At 38.2% G+C, this 23,891-nt stretch overlaps 1 non-coding gene across 1 annotated transcript; it reads left to right on the top strand.

Moving 5' to 3' along the window:
• The first annotated feature begins 903 nt into the window (after positions 1-903).
• LOC138833491 (U6 spliceosomal RNA) lies at positions 904-1,006 on the top strand. Its single transcript, XR_011373938.1, has one exon. It is a non-coding gene; the product is annotated as a U6 spliceosomal RNA (small nuclear RNA).
• The last annotated feature ends 22,885 nt before the right edge of the window (positions 1,007-23,891 follow it).

Raw genomic sequence — 23,891 nt, 5'->3', positions numbered from 1 at the left:
CATTGATCTTTGATCCCTGGTGGTCTTTTGGGGGGGCTCCAAGTCTCCGGGCATTATAGTAAGTATCAACGAGGACTTCTGAGAGCCACTGGTGCCTTCCTAATCATTGGTCTTGCTGATGTTCTTGAAAGACCAGTGAGTCCCTATCCTTGGGTTGAAGTGGAAGGAGCTGGAGCCCACAGTTCGAATCCTGGTCCTGCCATCTCCAAATGGCAGGAGATCCTAAGAAACTCATTCCTATCCATATGAATACCAATGGAATGTGATGTCATGATTGAATGGGAAGTTCTTAAATGATTCTAGGATAAAATTGTAAACAATTAGATTATAATACACTGATCAATTTTAATTAGTACTTATGAAACATTTAAACAATCACATTCATTAAATGGAGGCATAATGAAATATCTCAGAACTGGGTGTCACATAGTATAGGGGTGCCATTTTTTTCTGCCAGGACTTATTTGTTGATTGTTATATCCCATTTTCTGAGTGTAATTTGGTATATGAAACTAGGATATATTATAAATCAATTATTCAAACAGTTTTTTTTATCATAATATAGAGATAAATCCAAATTATATATATATAAGCAAATTCCCCAAATTAAATATATTTAAACCATTAAAACTTTTAACAAAACTTAACACTTGCTGCAGTGTTCATTATGACAGGAGCCTTGTATAGAATAATTGAATTCCTCCTCCTACACATCTCTTGAACAACAAATATCTGTAATTATTTTGTTTTTGACATGTCAATCTTGACTTTATTCTTAAATGTGTGCTTATGTAAGAAGTACATGGCTTTAAATTTCATGAAAATTCTTTTATACTTACTTTTTGTTGAATTGTCTAGTTTAAGAAAATCAATTACACTTTATATATAAATCATGTTCTATGCTCCATTCAGCATGGCGTACTCTAACATTAGAATGATACAGAGAAGATTTGAATGGCCCCTGCACAAGGATGATAGGCAAATTCCTGTACCATTCCATACTTTTACAACAACAGATGGTGGAGGGGATGTGGCCACAAGGGAACTGTACTGCACTCTTGGTGGGAGTGTAAACTTGTTCAACCACTTTGGAAAGTAGTATGGAGGTTCCTCAAAAGACTCCACATAGAACTCCCCTATGACATAGGAATCCCACTTTTGGGCATTTACCCAAAAGATCACAAACAAGACGGTACTAAAACTATCAGCACAATTATATTTATTGCAGCATTGTTTAAGATAGCTAAGATATAGAACCAACCCCGATGCCCCTCATCAGATAAATAGATCAAGAAAATGTGCTATTTGTACCAATGAAATTCTATGCCTCCATAAGAAAGAATGGCATCGCCCAATTTGTTAGAAAATGGAAAAACTTGGGAAAAAATTAAGTGAAGTAAGCCAGGTCCAAAGAAACATAGGTCCCAGGGTTTCCCTAATTTTTAATAACTAATATATGTTTGGGATAAGCAGAAAAGGTCAAAATCTATGCACATATGACCAGATAAGATGATGTTAAGGGAAATGAACGCCCAAATAGGAACACAAGTTTTTTTTTTCTTACTATTGTTTCGAACGTACTTATAACAGTCTCTGTGTTTTTTTGTTTCTTTATATGTTCCTCCCTCATGCTATAACCCCTGTTTTCACTGTATTTGAATTTGGTGTGCCCACCTCTTGTATATACGCTCCTCTAATTTGTTAAGAGGAAGGAAAAAAAATGCTTAAGTAGGGATTCAGGTTGACCCATTGTAACAATGAGATGCACAAGAAACTATGGTGGAAAATGAACTTTACAATTTAGGCAGGGGAAGAGGGGAAGGGAGTTTACTTGTAGAGGTTGGAGGGAAGGGATGGTAGAGGGAAAATAAAGGAGGAGGTAACAATCCTTTTTAAGAAATGTACTCATTACATGCTCATGTAAATGTGACCTCTCTGTACAGTATTTTTAAAATAAAAAAGTATGAAAATGTTCTGAGATGGGAGAGTTTATTTCCTTTATTTTACTCATACAATATGGCTAACAAAGAAATTAATGCAAAAAACTGATATCAAGGTATTTTGAATGAATGTGTGTGTGTGCACGTGCACATGTTCTCATGCACTTGCATGTATGTTGGTGTGCTCACAGTTTGAAAAAAGTGCTTCAAAGTCTTGCTAGGCCTTGGTGAGCTACTATATGAGCTACATCTCCATTCCTGGCCCTTTGCTAACTCATTGAAATTTTTGAAAAATAATCTCATGAATTTATTTTGCCCTGATTGGCTTCCACTGCTATCCACAGATCTCTGGCTCCTGAGTAAATATGCCGAATAGTTAGGATTACAGGTGTGACCAACCAGCACAAGGCTTTCAGAGTAATTTTAAAAGTAGAAGAAAGTTTACTTCACAGGGGCCTGTTTTATCATCTCCTACTTTTAAAGCATTTTGGAGTGATTATTTGTGAATTTTTTTTTCGTTTTTTTGGATTCTTAAGAAAGTAAGTGATGATATTTAAAAGTTTAGTACTTTATAAATTGGAACCTGGAAAAATGGGACAGAATATATTTGTCTTTCTTATAAGCTCAGTTCTGTGCATGATAACCCAATGTCACCTACATAGTCTGTGTTGAAGACAAAATGTAACAGAAAACAATCACCATGGGCAATAATTGCTATGGTATTATTTCTTGGACAATATGAATATTGAATTGAGAGTGTAAGAGAATGGAGAGATTTTACCTACCTTTTGTTTATTGCTGAAAGACTTTTGGAAACTTTGACTCATTTTCTTCCTCACAGTGTGTGTTTGGGCCATGCACTTACTGCCTTTAATTACAATTTTTCCCAACACTAAAATGGTAATAACATTAGCATTATAGAAAATGTTATCTTAAGAATTAAGGAAAATAAAACTTGTGAAATACTTAACATAAACTTCCATGAATGACTTTTGAGTTTAGCCAGCAGTTTTTTTTTAAATACTAAAAAGAATGTGATAAGTATTACAGAAACCATTGCATATAGTGAGCAAACAGAAGTAATGTTATCTATTGACCATACTCTTCTTCCAAGGAAGCCAGGTGGATTATTTCTCATGCTGTAAATCAAACTGGTTATCTTATGTCTTGACAGTGTAAAAATATCAGGGACAAAATAATGAAGGAATGTTGTAGACTGAGGTGAAGTTCATATGAAAATGTGCAAAACTGATAAAACTTCAAAGTATCTGAACATTATTTTGTGTTTTACATTATTTAAGGTACATTGCAAAGTTAAGAAAGACCTAAAAGAATAGATTCTCTTTTCGATGTCCTATCATCGGTTCTTGGATGAACACTTTCCTCATTCTTGTAAAGGCATCATCAGATGAGGGGAACTATATTATTTTTTGTTTGCTTCTGTCCATTTATTCTTCCTTTGAAATCTGAACTACTTGAGACTGAAAGAAAACAAGGAAATTAGACACGCAGTCTTTGGAAAAAACAATCATTGTGAAATAAATAAAATGCATACAGCCTTATAAAAGGTCTGACTAAAGTGAGTTATATAGTCTCAAGCATAAACAGAAAATGATTAAGCAATATCATGTTATTTAAAATTGAAAATGTTAGGAGTTGTTTAATATTGTTGCTTTCTAATATCTTGAATTAATTATTGATTTTGTATTAAAAGATTAAAGATGATATTAACAAGAAACTTGATTAAAAGTGTACAAAAGTTCTGAATAGACATGTTCTCCTTAAAGCCCTGAAAATTTCCAGTGGGTTTACAAAGTTATTTAATACCACTTCTATGCTGGTTTAATTCTTTTTGAGCAGAAGTCATTACAGAAATGTAATTCAAAATTACTATGATACTACTTCATAATTATTGTAACTGTAAGGTCCGTTCCTGGATGGCGAGCAGACTCCACCCTCCTCACAGCAAAGTCTCCACCTTGTATCTGCGTTTGGCAACTGGGACACCTGGAAGAGGTCACATCTGAATTTGATGTGCCCACACCTTTCTCTGCTCATACCCTAGATAAGGCCTAGCCCAGGCCCAGAAGCTCTTTCTGCTTTTCTAGCTCTTTCTCAGCTCTCTTCTCTGTCCTCTGTCTCTCTGTTCTTTTCTAGCTCTCTCTGCTCTCTCACTATTCTCTCTCTCTGCTCTCTCTCTGTTCTTTTCTAGCTCTCTCTGCTTTATTCTAACTCTTTTCTAGCTCTTTCCTCTCTCTTTCCCAGCTCCCTCTCTTTCCCAGGCTTTTCCCAGCCACGTGGAGTGCCAACCTTGCCTGGTCCCAGCAGGTCTACTGAATAAACCTACCCAGTACCTGAATACTGCGTGCGTGGTGCTGTTCTTACTCAGCTACCTCATTTTAAAAACCTAACAGTAACTTTTATCAAAAAAATCAAAGGAATCAGGTGTGGTGGTAAAGGCTTTTAACTCCAAGCATTTAGGAGGTTGGATTTAAGTCTAAGGCCAGTCTGGAGTACTGAAAAGAATAAAAACCTGCCCTTTATTACCTTTTAACAAAGGTAATAATGCTGAGAGTGTGGAGAAAAGGAAATTTTCTACACTCTTCAACAAAATGCAGGTTAGTATTCTCCTTGTAGAAAGTAATATGCAGCTTTCTAAAGAACTCCAAAGTTGAAATATAATCTGCCCCAACAATCAAGTGATTATTTCTCTATTCGTAACTTAAATATATGTGCAGTTCATTGTAATCATCATTCACAACAACAGCCAAGATATAAATCGAAGTTCAGTGTTCAACTACAGACTAATAAAGCAACTGTGGTACATGCACAAATATCTTTTTCTGTTTCATCCTTAAAATAGCAAGCGACTTCTCCCATTAGAGACAACTTACAATGACCTGAAAGATGTATTCTTTTTTTTTTTTTTTTTTTTGTCTGTCGTGGGGCTTGAACTCTGGGCCTGGGCGCTGTCCCTCAGCTCTTCAGCTCAAGGTGAGCACTCTACCACTTGAGCTACAGCGCCACTTCCGGTTTTCTGGTGGTTTATTGGAGATAGGAGTCTCACGGTCTCTCCTGCCCGGGCTGGCTTTGAACCGCGATCCTCAGATCTCAGCCTCCTGAGTAGTTAGGATTACAGGCGTGAGCCACCAGCGCCCGGCTGAAAGATGTATTCGAAATGAAGAAAAATGTAGTCTGCTGATCTTTGTAAACACACACACACACACACACACACACACACACACACAAACCAACATCAAAAATTAAGAGAGAAATTTTTAACAAGTAAAGCAACGTGGAATTGTTGGTACATTTAGGTCACAATGTTGAAGATAGTAGATATACAGAATGAATCAGTATAGAGTTGTAATGTACAACATGAGGATACAGGAGACAACACTGGCCTTACATGGTTTCCCTGATTTGCAATATCTAGTATATGTCTGAGTCAAGCAGAAAAGGTCAGATAAGGTGATGTTAGGGAAATGAACCCTAAGATATGTATTCTTTTTTTTTTCTTTCATGCGATTGTTTCTAACACATTTATAAGACTATTTCATTGTTGTTTGTATGTCCCTTCCCCACAGTATAACCCCTGCTTTCACTGTATTTGATGTCGGTATAATTTGTGGAGGGGTAGGGGAAAAACAAATCGTTTAAATAGGGATACAGGTGGACCCATTGCAACAATGAAATGTACAAGTCGTTATGTCGAAAACGAACTTTACAATTTTAGTGGTGGGGGGAAGCGGGTAGGATTGGGTGGGGGGCGGAGGGAAGATGGGAAGGGGTGGGAAGGGGAAACAAAGGAGGAGGCTACAATCTTGTTAAGAAATGTACTCATTATCTTGCCTGTGTAATTGTAATCCCCCTGTACAGTGTTTTCACAACTAAAAAAAGAAATGAATGAAGCTAAGTAAGTAGGAGTTGTTCTTATGAGTAGGGGTTGCTCTTTTTGTTGTGCTTCCCTCAGTAATGGATAAGATGAACATAATGTTGCATGCTCAATATAGAACAAAATGTCAAATTAAAATACATGATATTATCCTTGGTGTAAACTAATTATTGCAAATAAAGGAAACCACGGGACCTATGTTTCTTTGTTTAGTTTACTTCACTTAATATGATTTTTTCCAAGTTCTTCCATTTCCTTAAAAATGAGATGGTACCTTTCTTTCTGATGAAAGCATAGTATTACATGTACGTATATCTCTCTGGTGTGTGTGTGTGTGTGTGTGTGTGTGTGTGTGTGTGTGTGTGTGTGTTTCACTTTCTTGATCCATTCATCTGCTGAGGGGCATCTGGGATGATTCCATATCTTTACTAGGGTAAATACTACTGTGATAAACATAATTGGGCTGGTAGCTTTAGAGTGGCCTTGTTTGTGGTCACTAGGGTAAATGCCCAGAAGTGGGATTACTGGGTAATATGGAAACAGTATTGTGTACATCAAGGATAATATTAATAGTTGAGCAGAATAGCTCAATAGCTATGTACATATGACTCTATAAGAACAACTTTTTGTTGTTCTTAATGTACTACGTGATTTGTTTTTATCCTTTTGTGTTTTCCCCACCTATGGTTTATCGCCTGAAGTCACTGTATTTTAATCTGATGCCCTGGGTATTGTAAATATGTTGATTTGAACTTGGGAATGGAAAGAGAAAAAACAAAATGGTGAGACAAAGGTCAAATGAGTAACCTATGCAACTGTCATACTCACAAGACAATATGTTGGAATTAATCTTGGGGGGGGGCGTTGGGAGGAAAGAGGGTAAAAAATTGGAGAAGGGGTAACAAGTTAGAAAAGAAATGAATTCCTTGCCTTACTTGTGTAAGTATAACCCCTCTGTACTTTACCTTAACAATAGAATTTAAATAAAAAATAAAATATATGAGAGCAGCAATAAAGGACATAGGAAAGGGGGAAATACTGTAGTACAGTGCAGTAAAATAGCTGTGGAGACCAGAAATTTTACTTTTACATAGGAAGGAATAAACTAGCACACAGATTTTCAGCCTCATGTCAGTAATTAAAAAGGGAAAACAAAATGCACAATCAGCAAACCAATATAGATAAAATAGAAAATTAAGCAAGTTGAAGGGATGACTTGGACCAAGAATAACAAATGACACAATTAGGTAACAAATAACAAGCTGGTAAGTTTAAAAAGTATTATCCATAATAATATTAAATGTTGTTTACATCACAATTTGTTAGCACTATAATTCAAATCACAGTTAAATAATATATCATTTTTATAATGGTATTTATTTTTGATTTCTTAATATTGAATATTTAATATATAATTTTAATTTTAGCTGCTATAGAAAAGAAGAAAGTGAAACTAATTTTAATGATATATTTCATGAATTGTAAAACTGAGAAACATTAGAATTTATACAAATAATTTATCATTATTATTTTATTTCTATGAATTAATGTAATAATTCAAAGTGTATTCTACACTTAACACTCATCTTAACATCAAATAATAAATTATTGCACATGACTCGGTTTTAGGTGAAAGGATTCAGAACTGTGGTAAAATTCACACCACACAATACACGAGGGAATGACCCTTCTCATCTAGTTTAAGTTGTGGAAATTTGATTTCTACATGAATGTTAAATTCCTGTCGAGGTGACATTTATACAAGTATATACAATTACATGCATGAGGAGTACTTCAGATGATACTTAAAAGTCATATTTATTAATTAAATTTTTATGATTTTGTACCAAATAAATAATTATAGAGAGACTGAATTTCTGATTAGATGATGGTGCATGTGGGCCAGATTATGCATATTGAGGCTTCTTTTATATTCCTGATATTGTTTCTACAGTTAGATTTAATTTTCCTTAACTGGGTTAAGTGTATTATATTGGATATATGAAAGTAATTCTTTGCCATTAATCCTTTGCCAGTTGTCTAATACTAATATAATTTATCCATGAGTTAGAAGTAATGGAAATAACAACAGATATAAGCAAGATAAATCAGTCTGAAATAGAAAAGTATTTTCACCATTATTTTGATAGCTGGTCCTCTTTTACACTACAGAATATTCTTGGGAAAATGTGCTCCAGGATGGCCACAACTGCAGAATATTATGGTTTGATCTATCATAGAAGAAGGAAGGATGCGGAACCTCCCTTCCAAAAGTCTGCTCCCAGGGATGTGATCTGCTTTATGGTGGTTACTTGAAAATGAACATTTTTCACAGTCAACCTTGAAAAGCCATCTTGATAGACCATTTCTGTAAGTGGATTACTACAGAGTTATTCATGGCTTTGTAAGGATGCCAGATTGCCTCATTTTGAGACAATTTAACAGGAATTTAGTCACCAGTTCTTTGTATCTTTCAGGGAAAAACCAGTTGACTCTAGGCCAGGGAAGCACTGGGGCCCAGAGACGCTACTACCTTGAATAGTAATCCTAGACCTCTAAAACTAAACATACACACACATACACACACACACACACACACACACACACACACACACACACACACAAATCAAACAACCAAACAAACAAAAAAATTCCAGTTAGTACAGCCAATCAGGTCTGCTATCACAACCTACTTAAAGTCAGGCAAAAAAAGAGAAGCTGAGAGTTATTTAGATGATAACTAATATATTTTTTAAGAGGCAGACTGAAATGAGACCCCAGAAAGAGGGTCAGGAAAACTGATCAGAGAAACTAAAATTGGTCACACAAAGATTGGAAAATAAAATTCCTTGCACAACAAATAAATCATAGTAAGCCTGCGCATATAAGAACAAGACAGCAGACCAAATTCCAGAAATGCACATTTACTTAGAGGTCAGCTTAATGAATTATCAATGGAAATATTTGAATTCTTAAATATTTGACAACATGTGGAAGAAGGCTGAAGAGAAAGAAAATGCCATCACTCTGTTAGGAGGTCCAACATCACATTAGGAAGTAATCAAGCACAGATTTGTAATAAAAAGAGTAAATAATTATTCCAAATGAGGGCTTCATTAGTTTTGATCTAACAGTTCTTGATGTAGGTGCTAGCAATTACCATACAATTGATCCAGTCCCACAGCTGAGTTAATACTGACTGCAGTATTCCCACATAAAGGAAAAGAGAAAATTTAAAAATGTCTGATGAAATGAGTAGAGGGTGAAGTGTTCTAATAGTGATATCTAGGTTTAGACACAGGTGATGAGGTCGATTTTCTTTTCTAAAAATCCCCCATTTTTAGCCTGGTGCCAGTGGCTCACAGCTGTAATCTTACCTACTCAGGAAGCTTTGATCGGAGGATGGCGGTTCAAAGCCAAGTTAGGCAGGAAAGTTCCTGAGACTCTTATCTCCATTTTACCACAAGAAAACCAGAGGTGGCACTGTGGCTCAAAAGGTGGAGCACTCACCTTGACTTGAAGAGCTCAGGGACAGTGTCCAAATCCATACTTCAAGCCCCTCGACCAACAACAAAAATCTCCCTTTTCTTGGACGGCCTACATCTTTTCCTAACATTCAACAAAGAAGCCATTTTATCAACCACTACATTTAAGTCCTATTCTAGCTACTGCAAATAGAATGATTTGGTATCCTATGTCAAAAGTTCATATTTGCAGAAACAAATAACAACAGTGGTAAGTTTTTTTTTCCAGTCCTTGAACTCTGGGCCTGGGCCCAGAACATGGTTATGCTGGTAGTTTTCATGTGAGCTTGTTAGTTATTTATTGGATTCCTGCCAATGAGGGTAATTACTGGGTCTAAAGGGAGATGTATGTTTAGTCTTTTCAGGAAACTCCGTACTGCATTCCACAGTGGTTGAACAAGTTTAGTTTCCCACCATCAGTGTAATACAGTGCCCAATTGGTTACATCCATGCCAGCACTTTCTATTGCTAGTTTTCTTGATAATGGCCATTCTAATTGGGATGAGGTAGAATCTGTCTTGTTTACTTGTAGAATTGTGGGCACCTTTTAGCTACCATGAATGAATCCATGAAATCTATATTGCTGAGTCTGCATTACTTTCTCTTTTCTCTTAATTTTATTAAGAAGATCTGTTTTAATGCTTATCAAAGAATTCTCTTTCTTTGGTGAGTCCCTATGTGATTTTGGGAAGTGTGTAATTCTATCTTCATAGAATGTGTTTGATAATTCCCTTTCCTTTTCCATTCCATTGAGGAGTTAGCCCTGCATATTGTATGTTCTCCGCAGGCCTTAATTTCATGGTAAATTCATTGAATCCTAGCTTTTTCTGGAATGGGAAGTGGTTTATTGACATTTAATATTCATTAATTCTTATGTGTTACTTCTTGCTTCAGATTCAGTATAGGAAAGCATCAATTTGTCCAGGATTCTCCAGATTATTGGCATAAGGTTTTCAAAGTACTCTCTTATAACAGTCTCAATTTTGCTTATATCTGTTGTGTTGTCTCATTTTTGTCTCTAATTTTCTCTATTTGAGTGAGTCCTCTTATTTTTTTTTATTATGAAAGTGATATAAAGAGGGTTCATTAGAGTTACATAAGTAATGAGTACATTTTTTTTAAGTGTTAACACTTCCCCATTTTTCCTGCTTCCCCCAACCCTGACATCCCACTCCACCAAAGTTGTAAAGTTAATTTCTAACATGGTGTCTAGTGTATATCACTTTTGCTTTGGTTAATCTTTGTGCCACCATTTCTGTGATTTTTCTCCCCTTTATCCAAATCAGATAAACATGTATAAGACAAAGCGTACAGAAATAAAAAACAGTGAGTACAAGGAATAAACCAAAGGGTAAAAACTAAATATAAATAACCCAAAACAGCTCACTATACAATCATCTTGTATACATTTCTTGGAGCTCATTTCGATAAGCATCATTTTATATGGTGATATGCATATTGCTTTTGAGCAATTGTGAATATTGTAGACATATTCTATTGTTTCCAAAGGAGTGAAAATCAGTGGCCTATGATTCTTTGGATCTTGCTTGTTTGACTTATTATATTTTCGAAGTGATTCCATTTCCTTACAAATGGGGCAATGCCATTCATTCTGATGGAAGCATAGAGTTTTGTTGTGAACGTATATGACATTTTCTTGATCCCTCATTGCTGGCTCATAAGGGAGCTCTATTGAGGAACCTCCATACTTCTTTACAGAGTATTTGAACAAGTTTACATTTTCACCAATACTGTAGTAATGTTCCTTTTTGGTCACATCCCGACCAGCCCAGCATCTGTTATTTTTACTTTTCTTCATAATGGTCACTCTAACTGGGGTGAGGTGGCAGCTCAATGTTGATTTGATTCGCACTTCTTTTATGGCCAGAAATGTTGCATATTTATTCATGCTTCTATTGGCCATGCATATTTCTTCTTCAGAGAAGTCTCTCTTTAAATCTTTAGCCCACTTATTAAGAGAGTTGTTATTTCTTTGAGGATATGTTTTTATTTGAGGGGAGTTAACTTTTGGGGCTCTAAATATATTGAGATATGAGGACATAGTGTGTTGCAGAGCAAGTAAAGATCTTCTCCCAATCTGCTGGCTTTTTATTTACTTATCTATATAAGTTCTCTTCTTAGTCAGACTTGGTATGGTTGTGTCAAGTCTGTTAATTTATTGAAAAAACCAACTCTGTTTTTTTTATTCTTTCTATGTTTTATTTTGTCTTTATTTATTTCTGATTTTTTTACATTTGTTTCTGTCTACTGCTTTGGGTTAGGGCTTGCTCCTGTTTTCAACGAGTTTGAGGTACATAATTAAAATATTTATTTGAGATTTCCACAATTGCTTGAAGTAGGCACTCAGAGCAATACATTTTCCTCTTACTACTGCATTTCCTGTGTCCCAGAGAAACTAGTATTTTATGTGTTCATTTTTGTTAAATTCCAGAAACTTTCAGTTCTTTTCTAATCCCTTCAGTGTCCCACTGGTCATTCAACAACGTGTTATTCAGTCTTCATGGGTTTTACAATTTTTTTTGCTTTAGCTGTTTAATTCTAAGTTTATTCTGTTACAGTCTGACAAGATATGGGAATTCAATTAATTTTTCTTTCAATTTGGACAGAATTTCTGAGTGACATAGGATATGTTCTATTTTGGATAATCTTCCATGAGCTGCTGTGAAGAATGTATATTCTGATGATGGTCGTATATTCAGTAGATGTCTGTTAGGGCTAGGTGGTCAATGTAGTAATTTAAGTCTGTAGTTTCTTGGTTGAGTTTTTCCTGGATGGTTGGTCATTCATGGATGACAATGATGTGCTGAGATGTGTTTTTAGGTTAAGTAGTATTTGGTTGATGATGTTTAGACATATTGTATCCTCCTAATAGAGTGTTGTCTTTATCAATATGTAATGTCTCTTTTACTAATTTTAATTTAATTCTACTTTATCTTATGTTAGTAATTCTACTGCAGCCTGTTTATGGTTTCTATTTGCTTGAAAATTTTCCTTCCAGCCTTTCAGTTTCAGTATGTGTTTGTTTTTGTCAATCAAATATGTCTCTTGTAGATGCTAGATGGATACGACATGTTTTTTGATACCACTATTTAATCTATGTCTTCTATTTGGAAATTTGAGTCCACTGATGTAGAGAGTTAAGACTGAGAATTGCCTGATAAGTCCTGCTATGTTATACATTTGCTGTTAGGAGCTGTGCTTCATCTACTCTCTCTGATAGGGAGCATTTTACATAATCAGTTGATGTTCTACTTGATCTTATCTATGTAGGATATATTTGATTAACTTCTATCCTGCTGATTTGGTAGAGATACATTGCTTTAAGTTGCTTTGTAATGAAATATTTTTATATTTCCTTTAAATGTAAAGGAGTTTGGCTTGGCCCCGTATTAACGATTGGTAGATGTTTACCTTTAATGTTTGTCATATATCATGCCAGGCTCTCTTTTTGCCATATCAGCTAAAAAATCTGTAATTTATCTCACTGTATATCCTTTATAAATAATCAGTCTTTTCTCTGTAGCAGCTTTAAGAATCCTTTCCTTGATTTTTAATGATCCTCTAATGGATTATTATGTAGTGGTTGCTTGTTCAGTTCTAGAATTCTATGTTTGGTGTTCTAAAGGTTTCTCTTTTCTGAATGAGCCTATCTCTCTGGATGTTCGGCATGTTCTCTGCTATATTTCTGTAATATGTTTCCCATCCATTTAGTTTCCTGGTCTTCTCATTCTTGATACCTATCTACCCGAAATTTGATTTCTAACTGAGTCTTGTACTTCTGGCAATATCATTTCTTGTAGGGAGTCAGGGTAAACGCCATTACAAGATGGCGCCCACTCCCTTGCAGCTTTGAGGTAACCACTCCATTTCAGGCGGTGCTTGGCAGGACGGTGGGTCCTGGGCTTTGTGCATGCGCGAGCCACGTAGAGTCCCCAGCCAATCCTGTGGCACCTGGTGATGGTGAAAGGCAGACGAGCAATGATAGAAAGACCCGTGTTCCTATTCCCTATATAAGTGGCCATGTTTCGGGTGCACTCTCTCTCGTGCTCAAGCTCTCCCATCAACTAAAAGGCTCTCCAATAAAGCGTGATCTGAGAAGACTCCTGGTGTGGTGTTCGTTCTTCCTCGCTGGTCGAGAAGGCGGCGCTGCAAAGTGGTGCCGAAACCCGGGACCCGCGCGAGAGGCCGAACCGGAGCCAGAACTCAACACGCGGAGAGGGGATGTCGGTAAGTATCCCCCGGTATGCTGTTCACTGTAGATTTAGATATTTATTGGTTGCTTGCATTGCTTCTTCCTTTGTGGCTTGTCTTTTTGATGGTGCGCACTTGCCTCGAGGAGGGAGGGTTTGATTTAATCCAGGAAGGATGCAAAGTACTAACACAGCATCAGGATAGTCTATCAGAGTCAGCATCCAGTAATGGGGAGGAAAATAGGCCTAAAAGAAAAAGGGAAAAAAGACAAAAGGATCCTAAAAAATTAAAGCAGGAGGGACTGCAGCCCTCACAAAAGGAGAAGGGTCTTAGGGAGGAGGGGGTCTCAAGGAGACACCTATGCCCTTCTTTAAAAGCAAAGCGGTTCGCAGCCCTACATGTGGAAGGGCGGGACCAAGAATGCAGTGATCTTGTGAGTGACTCAGAGGAAGAAATGTTACAGGAGGAGGGAGAACAGCTCGATCTAGCTGATAGTGAAGAGTTAGAAGAGGCTGCGGCGGAGTGTGAGGCAGACAGATATGGGGGGTGGCGCCCCCTAAGGGTAGGAGTACCGCAGCAGCCAGGAAGAGGAAACGGAGCTGGCCCTCACCCGTCGGCCCCCCGGGCGTGCCCGCCGGCGGGGCGCAGTCACTTTATAAAAGGGAGCACCTGGTCGCGGTTAGCAGCCGCTTTCCCAGTCTTTGAGAATCCCATTACCAATGAGAGAATTATTGAGCCGGTTTCCTACTCCCAGTTAAAAGATTTAGTTGAGGCAGTCAGGACTTATGGGGTGACGGCCAATTATACCACTGCCTTGCTTCGAAGGCTAACTATTAATGCTATGACACCTATGGATTGGTTTGAAGTGGCCCGTACTTGCCTTAATCACGGGCAGGTCCTTGATTTTCGGTCAATTGTACAAGATAAAGCTCAAGCCCAATATAGACAAAATGTCCATGATGGGTACCTGGAGTGGACGGTGGACATGCTTCTCGGGCAGGGACCCTACACGGTAGACCAGACAGGATATCCCTTTGAAGTATACCGCCAGGTAAACGAGATCTTTTACAAGTCCTGGCGGGCCCGCCCAAACAAGGGAGAAATGGCTGGCAATCTAACAAAAATCATGCAGGCCCCTAATGAGCCATTTTCTGATTTTGTCAAGATTGGGAATTGAGATATCTGGATTTGCCATTTTTCTTGTGTTTTTCCGGGTTACTCTGCCCATTTGAGATGAAAAAGGCACCAGTTTTGTGCTAGAACACTATCTTAAGGCAACCATCAATCAATGTTTGCTTTTGTACAGTCAATAGTCTACAGACACAATCTAGTTCAACATATACATCTATTCAACATCAAACAATTATATGTTAATGGGGTTCGAACCGCAGAGAAGAATTTGGAAAACCAGAAATTATTAGGGTTAGGGAGAGATGTGGGTAAAAATTAGGAATAGATTGGTGTGGGGAGGAACAGGGAGAGTTGACTATGTCCTAATCCCAATGCAGGGAATTGGTTGGGTAGGATGCATGTAGAGAGAGAGAAAAAGCAGAAAGGGAAAAGGAAATGAAAAGAGACCAGAAAAAATAGAAACGTAAAAATTAATATTATTATGGCTATTAAAAGACCATCTATTTAGAGAGGAATGTGAGTATATTAATAGAAGGGTAGGGATATAGAGGCTAAGTGAAAAACTTAAAAAAATTCTTAAAATATTATATAGGTATAAAGAGGTAGTACTGCTATTAAGGAATTTAAGTCTCAGAGGTTTTGAATTGAGTAGTAAAATTGTGGATTAAGTGTGTTCACAATGGGGGATAGGGTCTACTATTTAACTACAGGTTTATCTGAGGATGTGCAGGACAAGAGTTAAGTCACATACAGAAGATCAAAAGAGAGGAAAAGGTGAAAAGGATTAGAAAGGGAGAGGAAAAAAAAGATCAGAAGTTCAGTAGAGCTAGACAAAAAAACAAAGTGATAGTTAAAAAAGAAAGAAAAAGAGAAAGAAGACAAGAAAAGAAGGGAAAACGCACATTCATGTATTCCTAAAATAAAAATTATAAGAGGAAAAAAAAAGTTACTGGAAAACAATTATTTTTTTCAAAAAAGGCAAAAATTAAAGATTAATAAAATTTTTAGAAAAGGAAAAAAATGTATGTATATATAAGGTACCAAAAAAAAAGAAAAAGAAAAAAAAAAACAGAGAAAAGAAGAGGAAGAAAGAAAAAAAACGTTTTTTTGATTTTTTTTTATTTTTTTGGGAGGGGTGGGAAGAATCCTGTATCTCCCTTTTGTCTGTAACCAGCCTCTTATTGGAGTCTCTGGTCAGCTTGAGGTCCTGTGGCTTGATTGGTTTCTTAAGTCAGCTTGTTCGAACAGGCAGAAAAATGCTCTGCTTAACCCAAGATTTTGAGATCCCCCTCCCAGATTAGTTTACTGGGAGGGTGATCTGCTTTGAGAATCACAAAGGAGTGGGATGCAGTGGTGAGGCTAGGTTCTGGGTAGAGTTGAGGCCTTTCAACAATCAGTAGCTTTTTCTTGGGGCTGTTTTGTGCAAAAAAATCTCACAGAGCCCAGCCTGGAGCCGTTCTCAGGGATTCTGTTTTGCAATTGATTGTTGAGGCTGCTAGAGGGAGGGGCAGCCTCTGGCTCTGGTTACCCAGTGAGGAAAGCCACCCCAATGGCTTGCGCCTGAGCTGGGTGACTTTTCCCTGGATGGAGCCGAGTCTGGCAGGTCACTTTGCCGGTAAGTTCTTGTGACCTGCTAAATGACTCGTTTTATTCCAAGGCCTGGGTTGGAGCTAGAAGCTCCTCCGAGCTTTGGCGGTATCCAAGATAGAGTTCACGGGTGCTGGGGGGGGGGAGGGGTGGCCTTCCCTCCTCTGCTCCCTGAGAAGGACTGAGGATGTCGGGCTTCTACTCACGCCGAGTCTTGGATCCTGGGTCTTCTCTGGTCTGCAAGCTGCAGGATGAAGATGTCCGCTCTTTGTTGGTTCTTGCTGGTGTTGAGTAGAATCTGCTCGCCGGCTGCGTCTGGCTCCTTCATCCTGGAATCTCTGTGTGAGAGCTCAGGTATGGCGCCGGCTGTGGTCTCCGCCACTTGTGACCCTGCCGCAGCCGCCGGGGCGGCTGCTGGCGAGCGCTCAGATGTGTCTTTTTGCCTTGGCTTCCCTCCTTTGTCTAACTCTCTGTCCTGTGATGGCACACTTGATGTGATTCTCTGGCTTAGCACTGTTCACCGGAACTCTAAAACTGCTTTCTAAGCGAGAGCTTGTTCAGATTACTGCTTCTCCTCCGCCATCTTCCCGGAACCTCTACCAGTCTCTTGTAACATCTTAATAATAGCAAAAAGTTCATTTTGTTGAACTGATGCTTAAGTAGTTGTTTGTACCCAATATTTATTTGTTGTCCAATAGCACTTTTTGTTTTGGAGCCATCTGTAAAAACGGTAAGAGCAGTGGAAATAGGGGCCTTGGTAATTATATTATTAATGCAAGTTGTTGTTTATGCAAGCAATCCCACAATCTACCTATGGGAAAATGATAGGAAAATTGCCCAGTAAAATTTACTAATGCTATTTGTAGCGTTTCAGACAGGTTTAACAAATATTTTAGTTGGAAATTTGGCAAAGGAAAGATAATTTCAAATAAATCATACCACAATAGGGTAAATACCCGTTGCCTGGCCTGTTGAATAATAATTGCCAACTGTTGTTCATAAGGCATAATATTTTTTGTAAATCTATGCTGCGTATAAATCCATTCTAATGGTATCTCATTTTGTCGTATAATTCTTGTTGGGTATTTCCATGTATCTAAAATACATAAATTTATGAGTTGATTTATCGTTACTCGATGTAAAATCATTTTTTTAATTCTCTGTTCTACAAATTGTACTTCCCTTTCATCTTCCTTAGTTAAAGTTCTTTTGCTATATAAATCAGGCTCCAATTGTAACAATGGAAGCAAATTATGTAATTGGTAAGTAGGAATTCCTAAGGCCGGTCGCATGCAAATAATATCTCCTATTAACTTTTGAAAATCATTTAACGTATGTAATTGATCACGTCATAAAGATATTTCTTGAGGTGTCACTGTTTGTCTACAGACAACATATCCTGATGGAGACATAGAATTCCATTGTGTATATATACCACATTTTCTTGATCCATTCATCTACTGAGGGGCATCTGGGTTGGTTCCAGATCTTAGGTATGGTAAATAATGCTGCAATAAACATAGATGTGCTGGTAACTTTAATGTGGTCTTATTTGTAAACATTTGGGTAAATGTCCAAAAGTGGGATTGCTGAGTCATAGGGGAGCTGGATGTGGAGTCTTTTGAGGAAACTCCATACTACTTTCCAAAGTGGTTGAGCAAGTTTACACTCCCACCAACAATGAAGTAAGGCTCCCTTCTGTCCACATCCCCTCCAGCATCTGTTATTATTAGAGTTCTTGATTTTAGCCATTCTAACTGGGGTAAGGTGGTATCTCAAGGTTGTTTTGATTTGCATTTCTTTTATGGCTAGGCAGGTTGAGCATTTCTTCATGTGTCTATTGGCCATCGTTCTTTCTTCTTCAGACAAGTTTCTCTTTATGTAATTAGCCCACTGATTTATTGGGCAGTTGTTTCTCTGAGGATTTGTTGTTGGGGGATTTAATTTTTTGAGTTCCAAGTATATTTTAGATATGAGACCCTTATCTATTGTATGGCTAGTGAAGATCTTCTCCCAATCCGTGGCTTTCTATTGATCTTAATAGCTATGTCCTTTGCCATGCAGAAGCTCTGCAACTTCATGCAATCCCATTTGTCCAACCATTCTTTGATTTTTTTTGTTTCCAGGTCTCTATTAAGAAAATTTCATCCTGCACCAAGGAGACCTAGGGTTTCTCCTATTCCATCCTGTAATGTTTTCAGAATGTCTGCTTTGACTACGAGGTCTTTGATCAATTTGGAGTTGATTCAAGTGTAGGGTGATATATAAGGATCTAGCTTTAGTTTTCTACATGTAGTTAACCAATTTTTCCAGCACCATTTACTGAAGAAGCTGTCTTTCTTCCATTCTATTTTTTTAGCTCCCTTATCAAAGATTAGATGGCTGTATGTCTGTAGGTTCATTTCTGGGTTTTCAATTTCTATTCCATTGGTCCTGAAGTCTATTCTTGTGCCAGTACCAAGCTGGTTTGATTACTATGGATTTATAGTATAGTTTGAAACTATGTATTGATTTTCCTCCAGCAGTGTTCTTTCTGTTGAGGAGCGTTTTTGCTATTCGGGGTCTTTTATTTTTCCATATGAATTTTTGGATTTCCTCTTCTATTTCCTTGAAGAATGACGTTGGAATTTTGATAGGTATTGCATTGAATTTGTAGATAGCCTTGGGAAGTATTGTCATTATCAGGATGATAATCTTTCCAATCCAGGAGCATGGAGGATGACATTGCCACATTTCTTAGGAAATGGAAAGACTTGGAAAAATATTATATTCAGTGAAGTAAGCCAAGCCCAAAGAAACATACGTCCCATGATTTCCCTTATTTGCAATACCTAGTATATGTATGAGTCAAGCAGAAAACGTCACATAAGTTGATGTTAGAAAAATGAATCCTAATTTATGTATTTAAATGTTTTTTTTCTTTCATGCATTTGTTTCTAACGCATTTATAAGATTATTTCTTTGTTGCTTTGTATGTCCCTCCCCCACTGTATCACCCCTGCTTTCACACTATTTGATGTTGGTATAATTTGTGGAGGGGAAGGGGAACAACAAGTCATTTAAGTAAGGATACAGGTGGACCTGTTGCAACAATGAGAAGTACAAGTTGTCATGTCGAAAACAAACTTTACAACTTGGGGGGGGGGGTTTGGTGGGGGGGAGGGAAAATGGAAAGGGATGGGAAGGGTAAACTAAGGAGGAGGCTACAATGCTTGATAAGAAATGTATTCACTCTCTTGCCCATGTAATTGTAACCCCTCTGTACCGTATTTTCACAATAAAAAAAACAAAAAACAAAAAAAAATATCCTAAATATTTTACCTCCATATCTTTTTGTATTTTTTTAGGTGCTATTATTAATCCAAAATCTTTAAATATGGAGGGTAAACACTGTAACACCATTTCTAATTCTGTCACATTTGGTCCTGCAAATAAAATATCATCCATATAATGAAAAATATAAATGTGAGGCCATTTTTGTCTAACAGGTTTTAAGGCCTGATCAACAAATATCTGACACATAGTTGGAGTATTCATCATTCCTTGGGGCAACACCTTCCATTGGAAGTGCTGATGAGGGGTTTGATGATTTATTTGTGGTAAAGAAAAGGCAATCTTTTATAATTTTTTACATGTACAGGAATGGTAAAAAAATGCAATCCTGTAAATCTATTACTACTATTGGCCAACTTTTAGGAAGCATGGCAGGCGACGGTATACCAGGTTGAAAATCCCCCATAGGGTACATGGATGCTTTACCTCCTTGTAAATCAGTCCACAATCTTCATTTCCCTGACTTCTTTTTAATAACAAATATTGTAAAATTCCATGGTGACATAGACGGCTCAATATGTCTTTTGGTTAACTGTTCTTCAACTAAATGATGAGTTTCTTCTAATTTTTCTTTAGATAAATGACATTGTTGAATCCAAAGAAGTTCCTCAGATTTCCATAATATCTTTATGGGCTCCATCTAAAAATGTTAAAATTAAATATGAGCTCTCTATTGTTCCAGTACATCTCTACCAATTCTGTTAACTGGAACTTCCATAATATAAGGTTTAAGGACAGCTGTCTGTCCGTCTTCTGATGTTATAGTAACATACGACACTGAGAGCTAGAAAAGAGCAGCGAGAGAGCGCCTCGGGGCCTGGGCTAGGCCTTATCTAGGGTATGGGCAGAGAAAGGTGTGGCCACATCAAATTCAGATGTGACCTCATTGGATGCAGATGTGACCTCTTTCAGGTGTCCCAGTTGCCTATGTAACACATGTACTGGGTGGAGACTTTGCTGTGAGGAGGGTGGAGTCTTTTGCCATCCTGGAGCAGACCTTACACTCCAGCCTTTTAATAATCATAAAATAGGGTGTGGATTCTTTCTGGCTACTTCCTGCTGACAAGAGGGCGTCGACAATAGGGGTAAAAGGCTGGAATTTGGTCCCCTCCCAGAGAAGGCAGTGAGCAGCAGTGGTCCCTTGATGGCGTGAGTCCTTAGATGAATCTGGAGAAGTCTCATGAACATTGAGGGGTTGGAAAAAAATACTAGAGAGCAAATAAATGGCAAGAGGAAGGACTTGGGGCTGAAAATATTGTAGAAATGTCCCTAGCTACTTCTGATATCTGGCGACTAGGTAGAGAAGTCAGGTGAAAAGGCAAGAATATAAATTCATGTTCAGTTAATAGCTAGACAGGTATAGACATTGGATGGGCAGGCTTCTTACTTCCACTGACCTCCTGGCTCTGGTTAATTTTGAAAGGGCAGGCACAAAGTAGCTGATGTGTCATCTCCTCTTACTCCTCTCCATGTTCCCTTGTTCCCCAGACTGGCTGTGTATAGGTGCTCATTGCTGGGATGGCTTGTCCCAGTTGGTATTCAAGAAGGTTTGAATTCAAGGGCTGGGCATGGTCCCTGAGCACTTCTTCTCAATGCTAGTACTCTACCATTTTGTGTTACAATACCACTTCCAGTGTTTGGCTGCTTAGAGATAAGAGTCTTGAGCCATGCTTGCAGCCGGGCTCTTTGCAGGTTAGTTGGGAGATGGAGTCTTAGGGATTTTTCAGCCCGGGCTGTCTTTGAACTGCAGTCTTTGCTGCAAACCCCTTTATTATTTTCATTTAAAGCAACAAGGAGATCAAGTAGAATAAGTAGAGATTACCTGCTTCTTATCAAGAATTGACTGACAAATATTCTGAAATGACAAAACTCATTAGATGTGATGAGAATTTCAGCACAGATATGCCTAGGATTTTAGAACCATATAGTCAGTAGAATACACAACACAAAACAACAAGGCTTATCAAGAATTGCCAACAAATATTCTGAAATGACAAAACTCATTAGATGTGATGAGAATTTTAGCACAGATATGCCCAGTATTTTAAAACCATGTAGTCAGTAGAATACACAACACAAAACAAAAAAGGCAAAACTCAAAACCTAAAATTTTGACAACAATGGTTAGACATCTTTGCTAACAAAGCACATCACATGGTTGGGCCTCAGTTACCAGGGCCTGTGAAAAAAGCAAATTGTTAGCAAGGCACCTTAGAATAGCAGAATGGAATAATAAGTTTGGTGGAAGGTTAAGGGCCAGATGGGGCTAAATCCTTAAGCCACCATGTGGCTAAGATGGCAAACTCAAGATGACGAATTTCTGAAAAAAAAATGCAAAGACACCCTGAACAAATAGACCAAGACTACAATTGGCTAGCCTTTGAGAGAGAACCTAGAGGAGGTCCCTGTGACCCAGCCTGCATCCCACTCTTCAGGGCACAAGCCAAAATGTAGAAAAAAGAAAGGGAGAGATAGGGAAAGTTGACATGAATGGCAGAGAGAGAGCAAAGAGAGCCTGAAAATAAACAGAATTCTGACCATTTACCATTGCAGTAGCAAAAACTGTCTACATCTGAGAATGGCATAAAAATGAGGCGCTCTAGCTTTCCAGGGATCACAGGAGACATTTCAATGGGGTTTCACGGCTCAGGCGTGATTCGCAGCACCCCATTAATGAGTAGGAGAGTCAGTCTGGTGAGTGAAGGAGAGCTGACGAGGCAGAAGCGGCATCCCAACTTCCCCCTGAGCCCTCTAGAGAGAGCAACAGAGAACCATAGAGTAGCTTCACTCACCAGAGTAGAGAAGTGGTGTGGACGTGGATGTGAAGGCCAGCAATGGTATCAATGCGCTGTGTCTTCAGCAGACAGATGGGTTAACAAAAGGCCATCAGAACTGTGGGTATTCCTCAGAGCTAAAAGGGAAAAACAAACAGAAAAAGTAAAAAGAGGGGAAAAAACAGAGAAATCCCAGCTATCCTGACTTTAAGCCCTTTATCCGAGTCTTGCCACCATTTATGTTAGGTTTTTTAAAAAAGGTAGCTGAGTAAGAATAGCACCACGCACGTGGTATTCAGGTAAGGGGTATATTTATTCAGTAGACCTGCTGGGACCAGGCAAGGTTGGCACTCCACGTGGCTCGGAAAGGCCTAGGAAAGAGAGAGCTGGGAAAGAGAGAGGAAAGAAAGAGAGGAAAGAAAGAGAAGAGAGAGAGCTAGGAAAGAGCAGCGAGAGAGCAAAGAGTGCTAGAAAAGAACACTGGGAGAGCAGAGAGAAAACAGAGAGGTAGAAAAGAACAGTGAGAACAGAGAGAGAGAGCAGAGAGCTAGAAAAGAACAGTGAGAGAGCTAGAAAAGAGCAGCGGGAGAGTGCCTCTGGGCCTGGGCTAGGCCTTATCTAGGGTATGGTCAGAGGAGGTGTGACCACATCAAATTCAGATGTGACCTCAGTGGATGCAGATGTGACCTCTTCCAGGTGTCCCAGTTGCCTAGGTAATGCAGGTACTGTGTGGAGACTTTGCTGCAAGGAGGGTGGAGTTTGCTCGCCATCCTGGAGCTGACCTTACAAGGACCATACACCATCACTGCCTTCTTAAGTTTACCAATATCATCAACAGCAGCATCTTCATATCTGGCTGGTTGAGATATACCATTCATAGGGGGTGGTCGAATTACAGGATAAGAAAAAAATAGGCATTTCAACATCAAACTCACGGTCTGAGCCCTCTGTTTTGTGAAGGAGTAATGCTGTAAAAATTGTATTGGCAAGTGAAGGAGCGGAAGGCTGCGTTACTTTCACATGTTCAGGTTGTCCTTCCACTCTGCTAATTTCCAACTCCATATGTTGTAATTTTGATAAAATCAATTCCATTTGCTCAGACATTTTATTTACACTTTCAGTTTGTTCCTTTTCAGCCTTTTTTACCTCTTGTTTTTCTCTGTTAATTGCAATGCATCCTTATCTATTGTGTCCTCAACCTCAGATTCCAATTGTAAACCTACAATAGAAGGCTTGGCCTCTTTCTTTAAGTCTGTTATTAATCCTTCCTCATTCAAAGCTTTAAAAAGGGTATGTAAAATAGGCCAAATGGAACAAAATCTAATAGGAATCTTTTCCCCTTCTCGAACAGTTCTTTCTACATTATTCTTTACTCGTTTCCAATTATCAACATCTAATATTCCTTCATCGGGGAACCAAGGATTCCATTCCCTAACTACATTAATACACATTTCTATGTCAGAAGAAGAAATATTTAGACCAAAAGCAACAAGTA

This window comes from Dipodomys merriami, unplaced genomic scaffold (assembly GCF_024711535.1).
Source record: "Dipodomys merriami isolate MVZ:Mamm:240054 unplaced genomic scaffold, mDipMer1.0.p SCAF_209, whole genome shotgun sequence".
In the NCBI taxonomy this organism is placed as follows: Eukaryota; Metazoa; Chordata; class Mammalia; order Rodentia; family Heteromyidae; genus Dipodomys; species Dipodomys merriami.
Note: the sequence above shows the minus strand (reverse complement) of the source record. Positions and strands in the feature narration are given on the sequence as shown.